General features: G+C 38.6%; 1 long non-coding RNA gene across 1 annotated transcript in view; it reads left to right on the top strand.

Annotated features, from left to right (window-relative positions):
• LOC110349224 (uncharacterized) overlaps positions 1-18,921 on the top strand; it is a 253,451-nt gene that overhangs the window by 136,456 nt on the left and 98,074 nt on the right. The window contains exon 2 of the long non-coding RNA XR_015443472.1: positions 7,563-7,658. This is a non-coding gene — a long non-coding RNA (uncharacterized LOC110349224). The remainder of the gene's footprint in view (positions 1-7,562; positions 7,659-18,921) is intronic.

Genomic DNA, 18,921 nt, shown 5'->3' with positions numbered 1-18,921 from the left:
GTTTTTATTTTTATTTTTTATTTTTTTGGTACCAGGGATCAAACTTGGGACCTTGTGCTTGTGAGGCAGGCGCTGGAACCAATGAGCTAAATCCCCAGCCTTCAAACCCTGATTTTAGATGAGAAGTTAAATAACTAAGCCATTTAGAGAAAGTGCCTACTTAGCCCAGTGCATTTTCCTGGAAAAGTCTTAATGTTAGGTAACAGTCCACAAGCAGGACTCCTTTAAGTGAGCTGCGTGGTTGCAAAAAATCCAAGGCAGAGTAGTTGACAGTCTGCTGAGATGAACACGTTGCACAATTGGCTTTTAGAGCTTCTGCCTTTTTGCCTTCATGATGCTCTTTCATGGGTTACACCCCATTCCATGACTCTTGGCTCAGCTTCTATGGCCTGACAACCTTCTTTTTGTGGCCTGTTGGCTTGGCATTTTGGTTTGGATTTCCTTCTAGGCCTGGTGCTCAGCTGGGCCTTGCCCAGTTGTCTTGGATTTACCCTGTCAGTCTCCCTGTGTCTTTCTTGGCTTCCTCATACCTCAGCTCTCTTCAGTGGGCAATGGTCTTTTGGAATCACAGTACCCTCAAAATTCTTTTCTAGTATTTGATCCACTCAATAGTCAAATAATTTCTTCTTTCTATCTGGCTGATGTGTCTTTGTCATAATATAAACCATTTTCTCCTTATCTGGTCCTCTGAGAATTAATATCCTCATAGGACTAATTTTCCATTTCTTTTTTTCCCCACATTGTTTCTATTAGTGCATATTGGTTATACAGGCTAATGGATTTCATTTTGGCAGATTTGTATATTCACATAACATACTTTAATCATTCCCCTTCCTCATCACCCCTGTTGCCCTCCATCATGTTTTTGGAGAGGTTTCCATGTGTGTAATGTATTTTGATCATATTCATGTCCCCAGCTCTCTCACTGCTTTCTAAACTTTCACCCTGTTTTATTAAATGAATGAATGAATATAAAGGACTTTAAACAGTGCCTGACATAAAGTGAAATTTGTAGGTGGCATTATTATTATTTTCTTCACATCTTTTTAATAGTACTGAGAACAGGAATGGATTTATTTCCTAGTAAATTATTTCTGTAAAAAGGACCAGCATATTTAAGGACCTGGGTAAGATTATTGTTATCTTCCTCTTCCTAAACACTCTTCCGTACTGTACTGACTTCCTCTTTCTTCCCCGTATCATCCCACCCTCAGCCTTACATACCTCACCTAAATTGTTGACTTTGAATTCATTTTCAATGACAGTGAGCTCTATGTTATTTTTCTCCTTTATTTGTCACGCCTGAGTACTTCTTTGTCTTGTTAAATTATATGTGTTTTGGCAGTAATCTCTTTCCCCTTTTTCTTTTCTATAAAATTTCTTATTGCACCATAATTTGTTTATTATAGAAAGTTATGGCTATGTAAACTCTTATACACATTTCCATTGCCTGGAAGCATTGTTTGCAGAACAGCAGATGTTTCTAGTTTCATCTATCTCCTGAAGTCTTTTTTCAGTCGGGGTAGAATGCCCTTCCTGAGACTCATCACCTAAATAAAAGTGTGATGAATGAGTTTGCTTTGAAATAATTTTTGCAGTGTGATGTGAAATATCCTTTTTTTGGGGAAAGAGACCTTTTACTATAAGATCTGGGTCAAATATGAAGGCAGAAGAACAATTGTAATTTTGGCAAGAGTCAAGGTAGAAACCAGAGGTTGATTGGTTAATTGCAAAAATCTGCTGAAATGGGGAATTGCAAAAAGAGCATGTATGTACTTTTACATGTTTTGGTTTAAAGTGCATGGATGATCTTTCAGGTCCAATTTTTCATTGCTATGAGTTCATTGTTTGGAGTTCCATGTCCTCATTCTTACATAAACCACCCTCGCTATGCATCATTTACGACATGCAGTTTCAATTTCCTTCGAGTGGAGCAAGATCTTAAAAAAACATTTATGATGTAAACTAAATGTAGTCTCTGTGTAGACTCGAGTTCTATTACACATTTCTTCTAATCTTTTATGAATACCCATACATATATGGACAGATTTAAAGCAACTCACTTTCGGGTGATTTGAGACATTTGACTATATTTTTAGAGAAATGACTTTTTGTTTTTGCATTTAAGTTTCATCAGTTGACATCATATTTAATACAGCTACACAAGTCAGTTGTGTACAGTTTTACATGGGTTTTAAGAGTCACAAGAAAATGTGAGGTGTAACCGCAGGTCCCAGTTTGTGCATATTGCATTGGCTTACGTAGTTATTAAGAGCATCCTTTTTTACTCTCTCATGTGTCCTGAGAGAGAAATGATATCACCATGTAGTGTTGATTAATAGTTAAGTTTGGCTAAGTGTAGGTAAAAGTTGATTAAGGGAGTTACTATTGAATGTATTTAAATTTTGTCAGAGCCAACTCGACAATGGCTATAAATATTCATCAATTGTTGTTGAAACTGGAGTTGTCTAGAGGGTAGAGTTCTTTTTCCCCCTAATTTAAAAATTATTGCATATTGGTTACACAGATGAGTGGATTTCATTTTGGCAAATTTGTACATACACATAACATACCTTAATCATTCCTCCTCCATCACACCCTCACCTGGCTCTTCCCCTCTGTTTCACATGTGTTTTGGGGGATTTCAATGTGTAAATGTATTTTGTTCATATCCAGTCCCCAATTACCTGGCCTTACACTCCTGTTTCTTTCCACTTCTTCTTTTCCTCTTGTCTAATAATAGCCTTCCTTCTACTATCTTGTCATCTCTTTTAGATTCCACATATTAGGGAGAACATGTGATATTTGTCTTTCTGAGTCTGGCTTATTTCACTGAACATTATGATCTCCAGATCTATTTTTCTGTAAATGATGAAATTTTGTTCTTTTAAGTGACTGAGAAATATGGCATCAGGTATAGTGGACCCTTGAGTTACAACTGGTCTGACATATGAACAACTTGGGTTACCTCTGAAATTTTAGTTTTAACTTATGAACAAAGTCTTAAGTTATGACCCCAATGCTAGCTGCTTGTGTTTGCAGATGGTCTCAGATACAGATTTAACCCTTAAAGAGTTCTGGAAGGAACATTATGACATCCTTTCCTGTATGGGGTTAATTGAGAAATCCTTGGCCAATGTCTCTCTAAGGACACTGAAATCTGCCTGTATACAGGAGAGAGACTTTGAAGGCTGTGTAGAAGAGTCTGAGCCTTCAGTTGACTAACTGGAGTTACAACCAGCCCTCAGGAATGAATTCAGTTCATAAGTCAAGGGTCCATTGCATATGCACTTCATTTTCTTTATCCATTCATCTGTTGATGGCCACCTAGACTAGTGCCATTAGAGTTCCTGATTGAGATTGGGAATGGTGCCAGAGTTACTGAGCAGCCCAGGTGGCTGGTGAAGGAGTTTGGTGGAGGCTTTCCAGATTATTAATGCTGATACAGTGGGGCTTCCCAGGCTGTACTTAGCAGATGTTACATGCAGGTTATGATCTTGTATAGAGTGCTAAGGCTAAATTTTGTTAATGTGTATCCCACAAATATACCATCTGCTTGTGGGAAGTGTATGTCTTTTAAGTATTGGTAAATGTGGTTTACTGAAAATGTTAAAATAAAAGCTTCTCTCTTTACTCAATGGCAATGTTTTCAGGGGTGGGACTCCTCAATGATTCTGTTTATTTTCTCCATCTCTGTGTTCACCTTCCTGCTTCCTTTCTGCCTTTAGTCCCTCTTTCTCTTGGCTCCCTGCCAACATTGCCTCTTCCTCATCTGAATCAGAATTCCTGAGAGTATTCTGATCACTGATGAGTCCTATTTTGTGGTGAACCAACTCTGCTCCTCCCAGTCATGACGATGTGGAGGCCAACCGACCGCTCCTCCCCCATCTCCATTCTGTTTGCCTCCTCATACACTTGTCCTCTTTGCTGTAGGACCTCTGTGTTGATTTCTGAACCCAGGGACAATTCCAATCATAGTCCCCATTGATTAAGCCCAGAGTTGGCTCTTAATTGGCATCTGGAAGATCTGAAGCTTAGCCATACATTTTTCTCTAAGGTCTGCTACTGCTTGCTGAGCTTGGGGTGGAGCAGGAGGGCCAATGTAGGAGCATCCATGTGGGCTGAAGACTGCTACCAGATCAATGCTCTTAATACTTAGCCTCTGTCTCAGATCAGACAGTTATTGTGTGTTTGATGTGTACGCAGGTCCAATGCTAGTTACATTCATGAGTGCTCCAACTTTTAATCCTCACACCAATCCTGGGCTAATATATTCACACATGAAGATATTAAGGCTAAGAGGTATTAAAAAAAACCTTAGAAACATATGGTGATATTAAGGCTTACAGGGTCAGAGAAACTTGCTCATAGTCACAGGGAGCAAGTATGGAGTCAGGATTTGAACCTGATTCCTTTGACATCTTTGGGTTCCCAGCAGAATTTCACGTTCCTCTTCTGGAAAGAACTGTTCACAAAGGATTGCTATTTACAGACCATAAGTAAAAGGATTAGTGATATGGGTTTCAGACTTTCAAAAATATCATAGTACCTGTTATTCAAATGAAATCTTGTAAAGAAGCCAAATGTAAAATGGCTAAGCCCAAAGCTAGTTAATGCAGGTGAGGGTGTTTGCAATCATCTCCATTACTTCCTTGCCACCCATCCTACAGCCCCTCAAGACCTACCAAGGAGCATGGTTCAGGACACGGACTAGTGTAATGATAAGTGCACATCCAAAGGGCACACAGGGAGGGGTCACCATCCTTTCCCAGTCAGGCAGCACTGAGTCCCTTTTCCCAGAAACTGCATTCCTCTTCTGCTGCTTCCTTAGGTGTACATAGCAGATACATCTTTATTCTTTTTCAAAACTTTTTTTTTGAAGCCAGGTGTGGTGGTGCATGCCTGTGCCTATAATCCTAGCACTTGGGAGGCTGAGGCAGGAGGATCACTGAGTTTGAGGCCAGCTTGGGCTACATAGTGAGTTCAAGACTAGCCTAAACTGCATGGTGAGACCTTGTCTCAAAAAAAGAAACACAAAAACTCTTTTTTGGTGAACAAAGTCACACAATTTCCTTTTGTGATCATATCCACTTTCCCAAACATCCTTTGAAATTTCAGAGACCAAAACCAACAGTTAAAGTACTTTGGAAGTTGTTCAGGAGGGTGACGAGCCATTCCTGTTTGCCAGAGACTGAGGGGTTTCCTGGGACAATGGTCTTTCACTGCTAACACTGCTTCAGACAAAGCAGGACATTTGGTCATAAAGTTCTGAAATCACAAAAATTGGTTAGTATTTAAGGATTACTTAAGCAGAGTACCCTAAAACTACTATTCCCATGACCTGGGATGTTTGATTCCCAGTCCAGATGATTGGGTGAATTTGAGGTCATCCAAATAGCCTAGTTAACACTGTTTCTTTACTTCTGGACCTGAAAATCAGTACCAAAGGTGACCATTTCAAAGAGATTAAAAGCTATATCATTTTGTTTTTAAAGTATAGTTAGAACACGAGCATGAGCTTTCTCTTTTTGTCCATTAAGGTATTTTGAAGGTAAACTAATAATTATTAGTTATTTTTATATTACATTTTTCAATAGATTTAATTTATCCTGTATTACTGAATAGATTTAAATAGGATAAATAGGATATTTATTAATTTATCCTGCATTACTGAATAGATTTACATAGGATAGATTTAATTTATCCTGTATTACTGTATTTCTGAATTAGACATAAATAAATAATAGTTGGTTAAAAAACAAAATATAAGCCACACACACACACAGACACAAAAACACACAGACACAAACACTCTCTCTCTCTCTCTCTCTCTCTCTCTCTCTCTCTCGAATTGTTTATGGGCCCTTAAACATTGACAAGTTCCCTTAAACTCTTAGAGCCAAAGCTTTTTCATTGGCTTGATGGAGATAATTATACCTGCTTAACAGGATCAACATGAAATGTTAAAGAACTTGGCAAATTACATTTGGATGATAAATGCTAGTCCTCTTGTCTCCCTGAAGTGGTCAAAGTTCTGTTTAATTAAATATTCTCACTAATAGAAAGTAATATGTGCATTGCTGCTTGGCCTTTTGGTTAAGATCAAGTGTAGAAAGTAATATGTAAGGAATAAAATTTGTTTATCATTGAAAATGTACCAAACTTGTATGCAGGCATAAGGAAACTTTCTAGGTAAAAGAAATATTTTCTACTTTGATCTGGATGGTGATAACATGGATGTTTAAATGTGTAAATATTTATTAAGCTACATATTTAAGAGTAATGTAGTTTATTACATGCAACTGGTTCTTTACCTTAGAGAAGAACTGAAAATATAAAACCTTTTAAAAATTGATTTATATGATTCTTTTAAGGGTGAAGAGGGCTTATAATCATAGAAATCTATTGCTACTTTACTCTTAGTAGGGTAAAAATAGAACATGAGAATGGCTAAGTGATTAAAACACTATCTAAGCCTGATATCACACAGTAGATATTATATACATGCATGTGTAAACATAGTACATAGTATTTATGGTGCAATGAACTCTGCTGTGGTCTGTGTGCAATGGTGAAAAATAACCCTCACTCTAGATCTAAATCAGTTTCATTTTATATTCTCTGTGAAATGTGTAGCAAAATAATGCTTTTTTCCCTTTCTCTTCCTATTTGGCATTCCAGGAAGTCTCAGCTGATGAAATGAGTGTCAGCTTCATGTTGCTATAATGAAACACCTGGGATACTTGAGTTTTAAAGAGAAAAGGGTTATTTCAGCTCACAGTTTTAGAGATTCCAGTTCAAGATCAAGTAACCATTTTGACCTCTAGTGAAAACAACACATCATAGGTGTGAGCTTTTTGTGGAGCATCATCACATCATGAGCCAGAGAGCAAAGAGGAAGAGAGGACAGGCCAGAGTCCTACAGTCCCCTTGGGTGGTATGCTTCCACTTACCTAAGGGCCTTCCACCAGGCCTCACCTCCTAAATGGTCCACCAGCTCAAAAGGGCACCACCCTGGAGGCAATCCTTTAGCACACAGGATCCTTTGGAGGACATTCAGTATTTGAGCTACAGTTCCATACTTTTGTAATAATCTAGCTATTATCTAACATTTGAATTTGAGGAAGAGAACCAAAGTCTGAACTCCATTGAGTAATGGCCATAGACATGATTTTGGATAATAGATTTTGTTATTTTTGGTACTGGGGATCGAACTTGGGTCCTTGCACTTGTGAGGCAGGCAACAGAACCACTGAGCTAAATCCCTGGCCCTGGAAAATGGATTTTGAAAAAGACTTGATCACTCACTAGCCTATAAAGAACTCACCTGCATAGGAGATATCTCTTAGTACAAAGCAGTTATCTTTAAAAAGAGAAAAATATTGGCACTTTGAAACTAATATTTATATTGTACCACTTATTGCAATCTCTGATTTTCTGTTTTTCTGGCATCCTGTGTTTAAGGAAATAATGTTAACATCTATCTTCACAAACAGTTTGGATAACTTTCTCAGAAATCCTTCCCACACATTTTTATTTTATTTTTATTGTCTCCCACTCAGGCAGACAACAGGGATATTGGGAGCCTCCTGATCACTGGAATGTACCAGTCTCCTATAGCTACATGCCTGAGACATATGTGGGATCATCTCAAAACGGTGTGTATGGGAGGTTCATGATTTGGTGGGGAACCTAGTAGCCTGTAGCCGATCTGGGGAGAAAACCACCATCACTACCAACAACAACAATAATAACTGATTACATCATGAAAGGTGCTCAGGAATACTTAATGAGGTATAGTGTCCAGTTCCCTGGTTGGTGATCTCAGAGTGTGAGCTGGGCAGCAAGCCCAGAGAGTAACCATTCTATACTGGGACAGGAGAATGGAAAGTCTGGAGGGGTAGGGTATCTCCAAGAACACCTGAAACTGAGAAACCTATTTCAGCTTATTGAGAGAAGATTATTCTTTATAGTCAAGAGTTTGCAAATGAAGTAGTGATTACTGAAAAACTCAGCAAAGGAAAAAATTTCAAATACTGAGAAAGACAAAAAAGTTGTAGGAAAAGAGAGAAAATTAAGTGATACATCTGGAATAAGAATTCAATAATCACAATAATGTAATACTGAATACTGACTATATTAGTCAGTTCTGAGTTACTACAGTGAAATTCTTGAGGCAGCTAACTTTATAAAGAGAAAAGGTTTATTTAGCTCACAGTTTTGGAGCATCAAGTCCAAGATCAGATAGCTCTATTAATTTGGTCTCTGATGAAGATGGTGGAAGATGGCATATCATGGAAGGAGTGCTTGTGTGTGTGTGTGTGTGTGTGTGTGTGTGTGTACATGCTTGTATCACCAAACAGGAAGTCAGGAAGAGACACTAAGGTCCCATAATTCCTTCCTAGGGTGTGTTCCCAAAGACCTAAGAACCTTCTACTAGGCTCACCTCCCAAAGACTGCCCTGAGGATGGAGCCTTCAATGCAGTATTCCCTTGGGGGGACATAATTAAACAAATGTTTCCAAACCATAGTATCGACTTAACTAAAAAATTTATATTGGGAGGATCAATGGAAAAGTGAGAATCATGTGCATGTGGGTTTTATGTTGAAGCATAAGAAAGCTAATTCCTGATTTTCAATAGTATAGAGTCATTATATACTATCTAACTTGAAAAATCAAGAACTACTAGTTTAAGTATGCTATTATGAAACAGAGGTAAGAAAGAGTTATGAGAATTGAAATTAAATTCCTTCAGGAAATAGAAAATAATATAACTTTAATTATTGAATTAAAGTTAAAAATTAACCAAAGTGTCTCTTCAGTCATTTCAGGTAATTCAGTCATTGAAATTAAATCTTTCCAGAAAAAATTAAAGTAGAAAAGTAGGCAGCCAATGGTAGGAGTTTTCATTAAGAGGGACGACAAAGCCCAGAGTTCTTATATCATTAATTAATTAAAGTTCTTAGTGTGCCAGCTTCTCAGAAGGGATTCTGGTAAGGAGAAGAAGGGCTGGAAAGAGACTTTTGCAATGTGTTTGTTTTCTTCCATAGACGCTTGAAAATTTCAACCTACAAAAAAATTATCTTGCCAGATCCTGAGAACTTGAGAATATAAGTCAGGGGGCAAAATAGTGGCTAAGACAATCATTCTTTGGCTTTGATGCCACCAGCTGCTTCCACTGAACTGTAGCCGAACTTGTCATCACACCCCCAGTACAGAGTCCTCGGTAGTGGAGTACAAGGATTCCTGTACATTTTCCTAAATTCCAGGTGGTTGCAACGATGGTTCCTTACTATGCCTTTGGGCAGTGCAGAATCATTCTTGCTCTCTACTATAATCTTTGCCTGTCAGGGCCAGAAACAAAATCCTTACTATTCTTTGCTAATAGTTAGGCTGTCAGTGAGAGATTTAGATGCATAAGCAGACAGGAAGTGAAGGGTCTTGTTTCTCTAGCAGCATGTGTATGGAGGTAGTGTATAAAGGCTTCAAGTGATGTGAAGTTTTGTAGCCACCTCTAGGCAATCCCCTAAAAATCACTTGTTGGATCATTAGTAGTAGTAACTTTTTTTTTTTATTCTTAAGTTCTTTTATTGGTACATTTAAGGTATACAATACATTTACATTTATCAATGGGTGCTTGTACCTGTACATGATGTATCTTGGTTCTTATTTTTTCCCCATTTCCTGTGCACACTTTACCCCCTCCACCCTTCCCTATTTACGTAGATTTCATTTCCATTTTTTTTTCTTTTTTAGTAATTTTTCCTATCCCTTCTTTCCTTCCCCCTTCCCCATGCACTACCCCTACACCTTTGGACCTTTCTTCCTATTTCAAATTATCAATTATTCATTTTAATCATTTTAAACCTTATTTACACTTTCAGTTTCTCCCACTAGAGAAACTATTTGGTATTTACACATATGTGTCCTATTTATTTCACTTAAGAGTATGGCCTCAAAATGCATCCATTTAGCTATAAATGTCTCTAGTTTCTTGTTTTTTATGGCTGAGTAGTACTCCATTTTATAAAAAAAACCCACATCTTTATCCGGTTTCCAGTTGATGGGCACTTGGGTTGTTTCTAAGCTTTAGCTATTACAAACTGTGCTGCTGTAAACATGGGTGCACATATATCACCATGGTATGATTCTTTTACTTCTTTTAGGAAGATTCCCAGGAGGGGAATAGCTGGGTCAAATGGAACCACTAGTCCTAGTTCTCTGAGGTATCTCCATACTGATTTCCACAGTGGTTGCACCAGCCTGCGCTCCCCCCAGTAATGGAGAAGGGTTCCTTTCTCCCCACACCCCCACTAGCATTTGTTATTGGTTGATTTCTTGATAGCAGCCATTCTTTCTGGGGTGAGGTGGAATCTCAGTGTTGTTTTCATCTGCATCTCTCTAATGACCAGTGATGTTGAACATTTTTTCATATGTTTATTTGCTGCTTTTACTTCTTTGTCTGAGAAATGTCTGTTCATTTCAGATGCCCATTTTTGAATTGGGTCTTTGACTTTGGGGGAGTCTGATTTTTTTCAGTTTTTATATATTCTAGATAGTAGTCCTTTGTCTGAGGTACAGCTGCTAAAATTTTTTTTCCACATTGTAGGTTGTCTCTTAGCTCTGTTGGTGGTCTCTCTTGCAGTGCAGAAGCTTTTTAATAAGATGAGATCCCAGTTGTTGATTCTTTGTGCTAGTTCTTGAGCTACTGAGGTTTTGTTCATAAAGTCTTCTCCTATGCCAATGTTTTCAGAGTTCTACCTAACTTATCTTCCAGCAAGTTTAGTATTTCTGTTTTAATATTTAGATCTTTAATCCACTTCAATCTTAGTTTAGTGCATGGTGATGGGTATGGGTCTAGTTTTAATCTTTGGCAGGTTGAAATCCAGTTTTTCCAACACCATTTATTAAATAGGCTATCTTTCCTCCAATGATGATGGTTGCTCCTTTGTAAAAGATGAGGTGGCTGAGTATGTCTGGAGTTGTTTCTGCATCTTGTAATCTACTACACTGATCCTCAGATCTGTTCTTTTGCCAGAACCATGCTGTTTTTTGCCAGAACCATGCTTTGCAGTTTCAAGTTGGGAATTGTGATACCCCCTGCCATGTCTCTGTTTCTTGGAAGTGCTTTTGCTATTCTAGGTCTCTTCTGGTTCCATATGAATTTTTGGATTGTTTTCTCCAGTTCTGTGAGGTATATTGTTGGAATTTCAATCGGCATTGCATTAAATCTATATAGCAGTTTTGGAAGTATGGCCTTTTTCACTATATTGGTTCTTCCTACCCAGGAGCAATGGATGTCTTTCCATTTTATTATATTCTCTTTGATCTCTTTTTCCAGAGTGCTGTAGTTTTCAGTGTAGAGGTCTTTTCCTTCCTTTGTTAGATTGATTTCTAGATTCATTTTTTTGGATGCTACTGTAAAAGAAATTGTTTCCCTAATTTCTCTCTCAGTGAGTCTGTTATTTGTGTAAAAGAAGGCTATTGTTTTTTGAGTGTTGACATTGTATCCAGCTACTCAACTGAATCTGTCAATTAGGTCTAGAAGTCTTTTGGCAGAGTTTTTTGGGTCTTCTATGTAAAGTATCATATCGTCAGCAAATAATGACAGTTTCACTTCTTCCTTTCCTATCTTTATTCCTTTTATTTCTTTCTCTTTCCTAATTGCTGTGGCTAATGTTTCCAGAACTATACTGAACAGGAGTGGTGATAGTGGGCATACTTGTCTTGTTCCTGATTTTAGCGTGAAAGTTTTCAGTTTTTGACCATACAGTATGATGTTGACTGTTGATTTTTCATAGATAGCTTTAATCAGGTTGAGATAAAGACCTTTTATTCCAATTTTCTGTAGTGTTTTTTATCATGAATGGGTGTTGGATTTTGTCAAATGCCTTTTCTGCATCTATTGAGATAATCATATGGTTTTTGTCCTTGACTCTGTTAATATAGTGTATTACATTTATTGATTTACGAATATTGAACCATCCTTGCATCCCTGGGATAAACCTGACTTGGTCAGGGTGTATGATCTTCTTGATGACCCTCTGTATTGTGTTTGCCAGTATCTTGTTGAGGATTTTTGCATCTATGTTCATTAGGGAAATTGGCCTGTAGTTCTCTTTTTGGGTTGGGTCTTTCCCTGGTTTTGGAATCACAGTAACACTTGCTTCCAGGAATGAATTTGGAAGCCTTGCTTCCCTTTCAATTTCCTTGATGAGTTTAAAGAGTAATGGTGATAGTTCTTCTTTAAATGTCTTACAGAATTCAGCAGTGAAGCCATCAGGATCTGGGCTTTTCTTTGTTGGCAAATTTTTTATTACATTTTCAGTTTCACTCATTGTAATTGGAGTGCTTAGAATTTCTACATCTTCTTCATATAACTTTTGCAATTCACATCTATCTAGGAACCTGTCCATTTCTTCTGTGTTTTCCATTTTATTAGAGTACAGGTTCTCAAAGTAGGTATTGATGATCCTCTGGATTTCTGCTGGGTCTGTTGTGACTTCACTCTTTTTGTTCTTAATTGCATGGATTTGAGCCTTTTCTTTCCTTTTTTTGATAAGGTTGGCTAAAGGTTTATCAATTTTATTTATTGTTTTGAAGAACCAACTCTTTTTTTTTTTTTGCTACTGGGGATCGAACTCGGGTCTTTGCACTTGCACAGCAGGCGGCAAAACCACTCAGCTAAATCCCGGGCTCAAACCAACTCTTTGATTCATTGATTTTTTTTTTTTTTTGTATTGTTGTCTTAGTCTCCATTGCATTGATTTCTGCTCTGGTCTTTATAATTGCCTTTCTTGTATGAGCTTTGGATTTGTTGTTCTCTTCTTTTTCTAGGAGTTTGAGGTTCTGCATTAGGTTATTTATCTGAGTTCTCTCTGTCTTCCTAATATGGGCATTCACTGCTATGAATTTCCCTTGTAGAACTACTTTCATTGTGTCCCATAGATTCCTGTATGTTGTACTGGCATTATCATTTACTTGTAGAAACTGTCTAATTTCTTCTTTAATTTCCTCTGTGACCCATTGGTTCTTCAGGAGGGTGTTATTCAGTTTCCATGTGTTTGTGGGAGTTTTGCGGTTTCTTATGCTACTGACCTCCAATTTTATTGCACTATCATCTGATAATATACAGGGGGTTACTTCAATTCTTTTACATTTACTTAAACATGTCCTATGAGCTAGCATGTGGTCATGTAGCCGAAAAGAATGTGTATTCTGATTTTGTGGGATGGAACACTCTGTAAACATCTATTAAGTCCATTTGTTCAATAGCTTGGTTCAGTTCTAGAATTTCATTGTTAATTTTTTTTCTAGATGATGTGTCTATTAGTGCTAGTGGGGTATTGAGGTCCCCCACTACAATTGTGTTAGTGCTTATTTGGTTTTTCATGTCCATTAATATTTGTTTTGCATAGTTGGAGGGATTTGTATTTGGTGCATATATATTTATGATTGTCATCTCTTCCTCTTGGATTGTTCCCTTCATAAGGATGTAGTGACTTTCTTTGTCTGTCTTAATTAGTTTTGGTTTGAAATCTACTTTGTCTGCAGATAATATTGCTACCCTTGCCTTTTTCTGGGTTCCTGTGGCATGGAGAACTGTTTTCCATCCTTTTGCTTTCAGTCTGTGAGTTTCTTTTTGAACTAGGTGTGTTTCTTGTACACAGCATATTGTTGGATTTTGCTTCTTAATCCATTCTGCTAGTCTATTTCTTTTGATTGGTGAATTGAGGCCATTTACATTGATGGTTATAATTGATAGATATTGACTCATCCTTGTCATGATGTTTTACTTTTGTTGGCTCTTTTATTTATTTTTCCCCCTTTCCCTTCAATTTCTTACCTTGGCTGCTGGCTTCCCTCTGTTCGGCCTCATGGAGTCATGACTTTCATTGTTTTTTTCTAGGGTATTGTTTAGAATTGCTTATAGTGCTGGTTTGGTGTTCATGAAATTTCTCAGGTGTTCTTTGTCATGGAAGTATCTAATTTCCCCATCAATTTTGAAAGATAATTTTGCAGGATACAACAGTGAAGGTTGGAAGTTATTTTCTTTTAGGGCTTGAAATACTTCCCTCCGGGCTCTCTTTGACTTGCGGGTTTGTGTTGAGAAGTCTGCTGTGATTATGATGGGCTTTCCTTTGTAGGTGATTTGTTTCTTTTCTCTAACTGCCTGTAGGATTTTGTTCTTCTGTTGGTTTTCTGGGATCTTGACTATTATATGTCTAGGTGTAGATTTTTTTTTGATCATGGCTATTTGGAATTCTATATGCCTCACTTATCTGTATGTCCAATTCTCCACCTCTGTCTGGGAAGTTTTCTACTATTACTTCTGTGAACAGTTTTTTGTGTCAATTGTACTTTGTCCTGTTTTTTCGTGGACTCTTATCAGTCTTATGTTATTCTTCTTTGCATCATCTAGCAGCTGCTGGATTGATTTCTCACAGTCCCTTACTACTTTGAAGAGATCGCTGTTTTCATGGTCCTTTACTGTGATCCTGTCTTCTATATCTGATATTCTATCTTCAAATTCCCTTAATCTGCTGTGCATACTTTCAATGGAGTTTTTAATCTCCTAAATATCTGTTTGAATTGGTTTCATGGATTCCATTTCTTTCCTATGTTGAGCGATCATGGTTTCCATTTCTTTCTTATGCTGGGCATTCATGGCTTCCAGCATGTTTCTGAGCTCATCTATTTTTTTTATCTGTTTCTGTTCTAGAGCCTCTAATCATGTCTTTCACTCTGCTCACCATTTCTGTAGTTATCTGGGAGATTATTTCTGCTTTGAATTTTTCTAAAGCCTCATTCATCTGTTTTGTTTCTTCCTGTGCTATCAGTTCAGGGTGTCCAGGTGGTTGGTTATCAGACTTTTCCACTTCATTTCCCCCAGAGTTTATCCTTGTTGGGATGCAAGTCTGAGTTTGGGACTTACTTAAATGTCTTCTCCTTTTTGTTTTTGGTACTGTCCTTGGTTTCATTCCTGGGTTGATACTTTGAAATTGCTTATTGTAAGTATCTTTGTTGGTTGTAATTAGAACCCTTATGGAATGATTGCTTCTCAGAGGTGTCTTCCAGATATAGCTGGTCTTTAGGCTTTGAGTCTCTAATGACTCTGAGGCTCTCTCATTTTCATTATACCAGGAAGGACCATTGACTAGATCAATAACAACACCTTAGCCCAAGTGATACAATCAGCAACACTATAGCATCAAGTACATTTTAGAAAATGACAATTTGTGGTAGTTATTAATCTATCACCTTTAACTGTGTGAATTAAATCAAAATCAAGGACCAACCCAACATATGTTTATAGTGAATAAACTCTTCAATATAGCAACTTTACCCTTCAGGATGGAGAGTTGGAAGGAGTTGGCGAGGGTGGGATAGATAGGCAGAAGGATAGGGGAAGGTTAGCAGTGAGGCTAGAGGATACAGGTGAGAGAAGGAAAAAGAGAATAAAAGAAAAATAAAGAAGAAATCCAAATTAGGGCCAGAACAGAAACAAAAAGGGATATGAAGAACAATGTGGGATAGCACAAGAGTGAGTGAGAGAGAGAGAGAAAGGAAAGAGAAAAGAAAGAAGAAAAGAAAAAGAAGAGAAAAACAAAAATTTGTGAAGAGTAGGAAAAAAATTAAAAATGAGAGAGAAAAACAAATAATACTAATTTTGGAAATAAAAAATAAAAATGAAAATGAAGGGCGTCCTTCAGGGTATGTTTCTGCTGTCACAGTAGACAACGTGGGCAGCAGTGTGCAGAGATAAGTCAGTGAGTCTCAGCAAGCTAGTCACAGACCCGTGAGATTCAAGCAGATTTCTGACTGCAAGTCCCAAGTTGAGCTCCCTCTCCTCCAGTAGGGTTGAACTCTGCAAGGTTGTACTTCACTTTCCAGCTGCCCTTCCCCTGACAATAGTCCAGGTTCCAATGGGATGTGATGATCCCCCCAACTTACCCAGTACAGTGGTCTAGTGGTCTGGTGTCCCCTGTGACTTTGTAGTGTGAAACCAGGTGGAGGTACAGCCAAGAAGCCAGTGGAGAGGGGGAGGAGGGTGTCCTGCAGGAGCCCGCTGGCTAAGTGGATCGCCCCATGGGTGCAGGCTATATGGGGCAGGGCTTCCTGCTACCCGGGACCTCTCCCTCTGGCATCCTGAGGATGTGCTTGGCTAGGGCTGGATGGTGCGGGGCCCCTGTGACCCGGGACCTCTCTTCCAGAGTCATGTGGATGCGCCTGCCGTGCACAGTAGTAGTAACTTTTGATTTGTTCAACTTGATTCTGTGAAAGTAGTGGCAAACTTGAGAGCTAGAGATGCTTGCCCCTAAACCTTAGATTTACGTGGACCTGGATTTGAATCATGATTCTTTCTATTAACAGTGTAATCATGAACTAGGGTTTTTTTTATCATTGATATAATTTTTTCCAGTTGTACAATAAGGATAACACCATTTATCTGATAAATCATGAGGGATAAATTTGATAATACATGTGAAAATGCCCAGTAGAAGTCCTGGCCATATAGGTATTCAACAATTGGAAGCTATTGCTATTGTTATTTTTATCTTATGTTTACCACCTGCCACTGCTGTTACTTATGCTGTAGCTGCTACGCAGTTGCTAGCAAAGAAACCAATGTGCAGTGTGCTGACTGAGCAGCTGGCATAATTTGCCCACTACTCCTTCCATGAAGTTTTTCTTTTACAGCATCTCTCTTCTCCCTGTCTCAGGAAGGAAGGCCAGGCCTTCCAGACATGCAGACCTGTCTGAGTGTAGGACATCAAGGCCTACCAAGTTGGTTGTGACCTTGGTACTTGTGTTTGGTTTTTCTTTTGATTCCCCTGGTTTGATTCTTTTTTTTTGGTACCTGAAGGACCCTAGTTAGCAAGACAGACTCCATATTGCTGCTTGATCCACCTGCCTGCCCTTTAGATGAACTCAGAAGGAGGAAACTTAGAAACCTCCTCCCCTTAGAAAGTCTCTTTAGAAATAACCGTTAATCAACTATTGTTTTACAAATGTTCTAACAGCAGGACGTTCCCCTTCTGTACCTTTCGCTTGCTTTGGTAGTTTTATCCTATGGGGGGTCATAGAAACTGTTGGCCTCAAAGGTGTATAAAACATGTTTGTCTCCCCCCAGTCGGGGCTTGAGTCCAATGCTCGGCTCAGGTCCGGGCCAGTAATAAACTCCTGTGTGGATTTAATATCGGTCTCTGGTTGGTTCTTCCTCGTTGGGTCTAACAGTACTGAGGATTGAACTCAGGTCCTTGTGCTTGTGAGTCAGGTGGCAGAACCACTGAGCTAAATCCCTAGCCCAGTTTGATTCTTTTAATAACCCAGAGATGAGGAATAACCTTTTTTTTTGTACCGGGAATCGAACTTGGGACCCTGAGCTTGAGAGGCAGGCAGTGGCACCACTGAGCTAAATCCCTGCCCCAAGAATAACCTTTTGTTCCAGGCAGTGAGCTGATATTTCTTTGACATTCCTGAATCTGCTTTTTTTTTTTTTTTGTAGGATCGAACTCAGGACCTTGTGCTTGCAAGGCAGGCCCTAGAACCATTGAGCTAAATCCCCAGCCCTTGAATCTGCTTCTTTTAGGGGTCCGATCATTCCATTCTATTGTATTGAGGTCACCATACTTGAGGTAGATTTACTCTTATACCTCTATGGCTTTTCAAACAAATTTCACTGTAAGGGGCAAAGTTATGAAATCCTTGGTTTGGAATATTTCTTTTCATCTCCCATTATATAAAGGAAACACCAGATGTTCCAGCTAATGATCCCTACCGTGATTTTTTCCTTATTGATTAAAACAATTATATCCCTATATGGCCTTTCTGTATATGACCCATGATCAAGCACTTTAAAATATATAATTGAAGTGTTTACTGAAACTGCAAGCAGGCAAAATAAGGCAAATAAAGTAGAGAATATATAGAAATGGCTGGAGAATAGCCACCTGTGTGGGCTGACTGGTTAGGCAAAGATACAAGGGTTCAGCTAAATTACGGAGGGAGCCTGTCTAGGCATGGAGATCCTCAAACTCAGTATGCAGGTTCTGAGGCAGGCAAAAAACTGCATACTAAGTCTGAGGATGCAGTTTCTACCTCCTTCTTGCTTGAAGTACAGATTTCTAGCAGAACTTTCTGGCCTCTTGTCAAAAGAAAGTTTGGAAAACAGGAAAGGACAGAAGAAAAATGAAAATAAATTTACAGAGTGAACAGTTGTCATGTCATTGTTCTATTCCCTTTCCTCCATTATTTCTAGTTTTTTTCTCTGTATTCTACATTTCCAAGGAGCTCACATAGGTCCTGGATGAGAGCAGGGCGCTGTGGAAGGAAAGGACATGGCCTGGTCCCTTTCTCCTTTTCCAGAGGTCCCCAAACTAGAATAATGGCATGTGGTGCTGTCTGAATTACTTTCTTATTGCTGGACTTTAAGGAAGAGTGGATTATTTTGGCTCTCAGTTCAATCTATAGTAGACTGGATTCAAGGCAGAAATGGCATGGTAGAGGGGCATGGTGAATGAAACCTGCTCTTTTATGGCTTCCAAAAAAGCGAAGGTCCGGGGAAGGGAGGGAGGAGAAAGAGAAAGAAAGAGACCTGAGAGGAGATATACCCTTCTGAGTTTTGTCCCTAGTGACCTACTTCTTTTGACTAGACCCCCACCTCCTAACAGACCATTTGGCTATGGATTCATCAGTGGATCAATCTGCTGATGAGCTTAACACCCCCATGATCCACTTACCTTCCGAAATCCCTGCTTCTGAGCACACGAGAATTTTGGAGGACATTCTAGATCTCGATTGTAATAGGTCCAATAGTAAACAGGGGCTGCTTTCTTTCTTGGCAACCTACAAATAACAGAATAAAAAGAAATACCTTCATTAAGGTGTTTTTTTCTTGAATAAAAAATATAAAATAT

This window comes from Heterocephalus glaber, unplaced genomic scaffold, assembly GCF_053883595.1.
Source record: "Heterocephalus glaber isolate CG9 unplaced genomic scaffold, H.glaber_assembly_v1.0 deba00001571, whole genome shotgun sequence".
Lineage (NCBI taxonomy): Eukaryota > Metazoa > Chordata > Mammalia > Rodentia > Bathyergidae > Heterocephalus > Heterocephalus glaber.
Note: the sequence above shows the minus strand (reverse complement) of the source record. Positions and strands in the feature narration are given on the sequence as shown.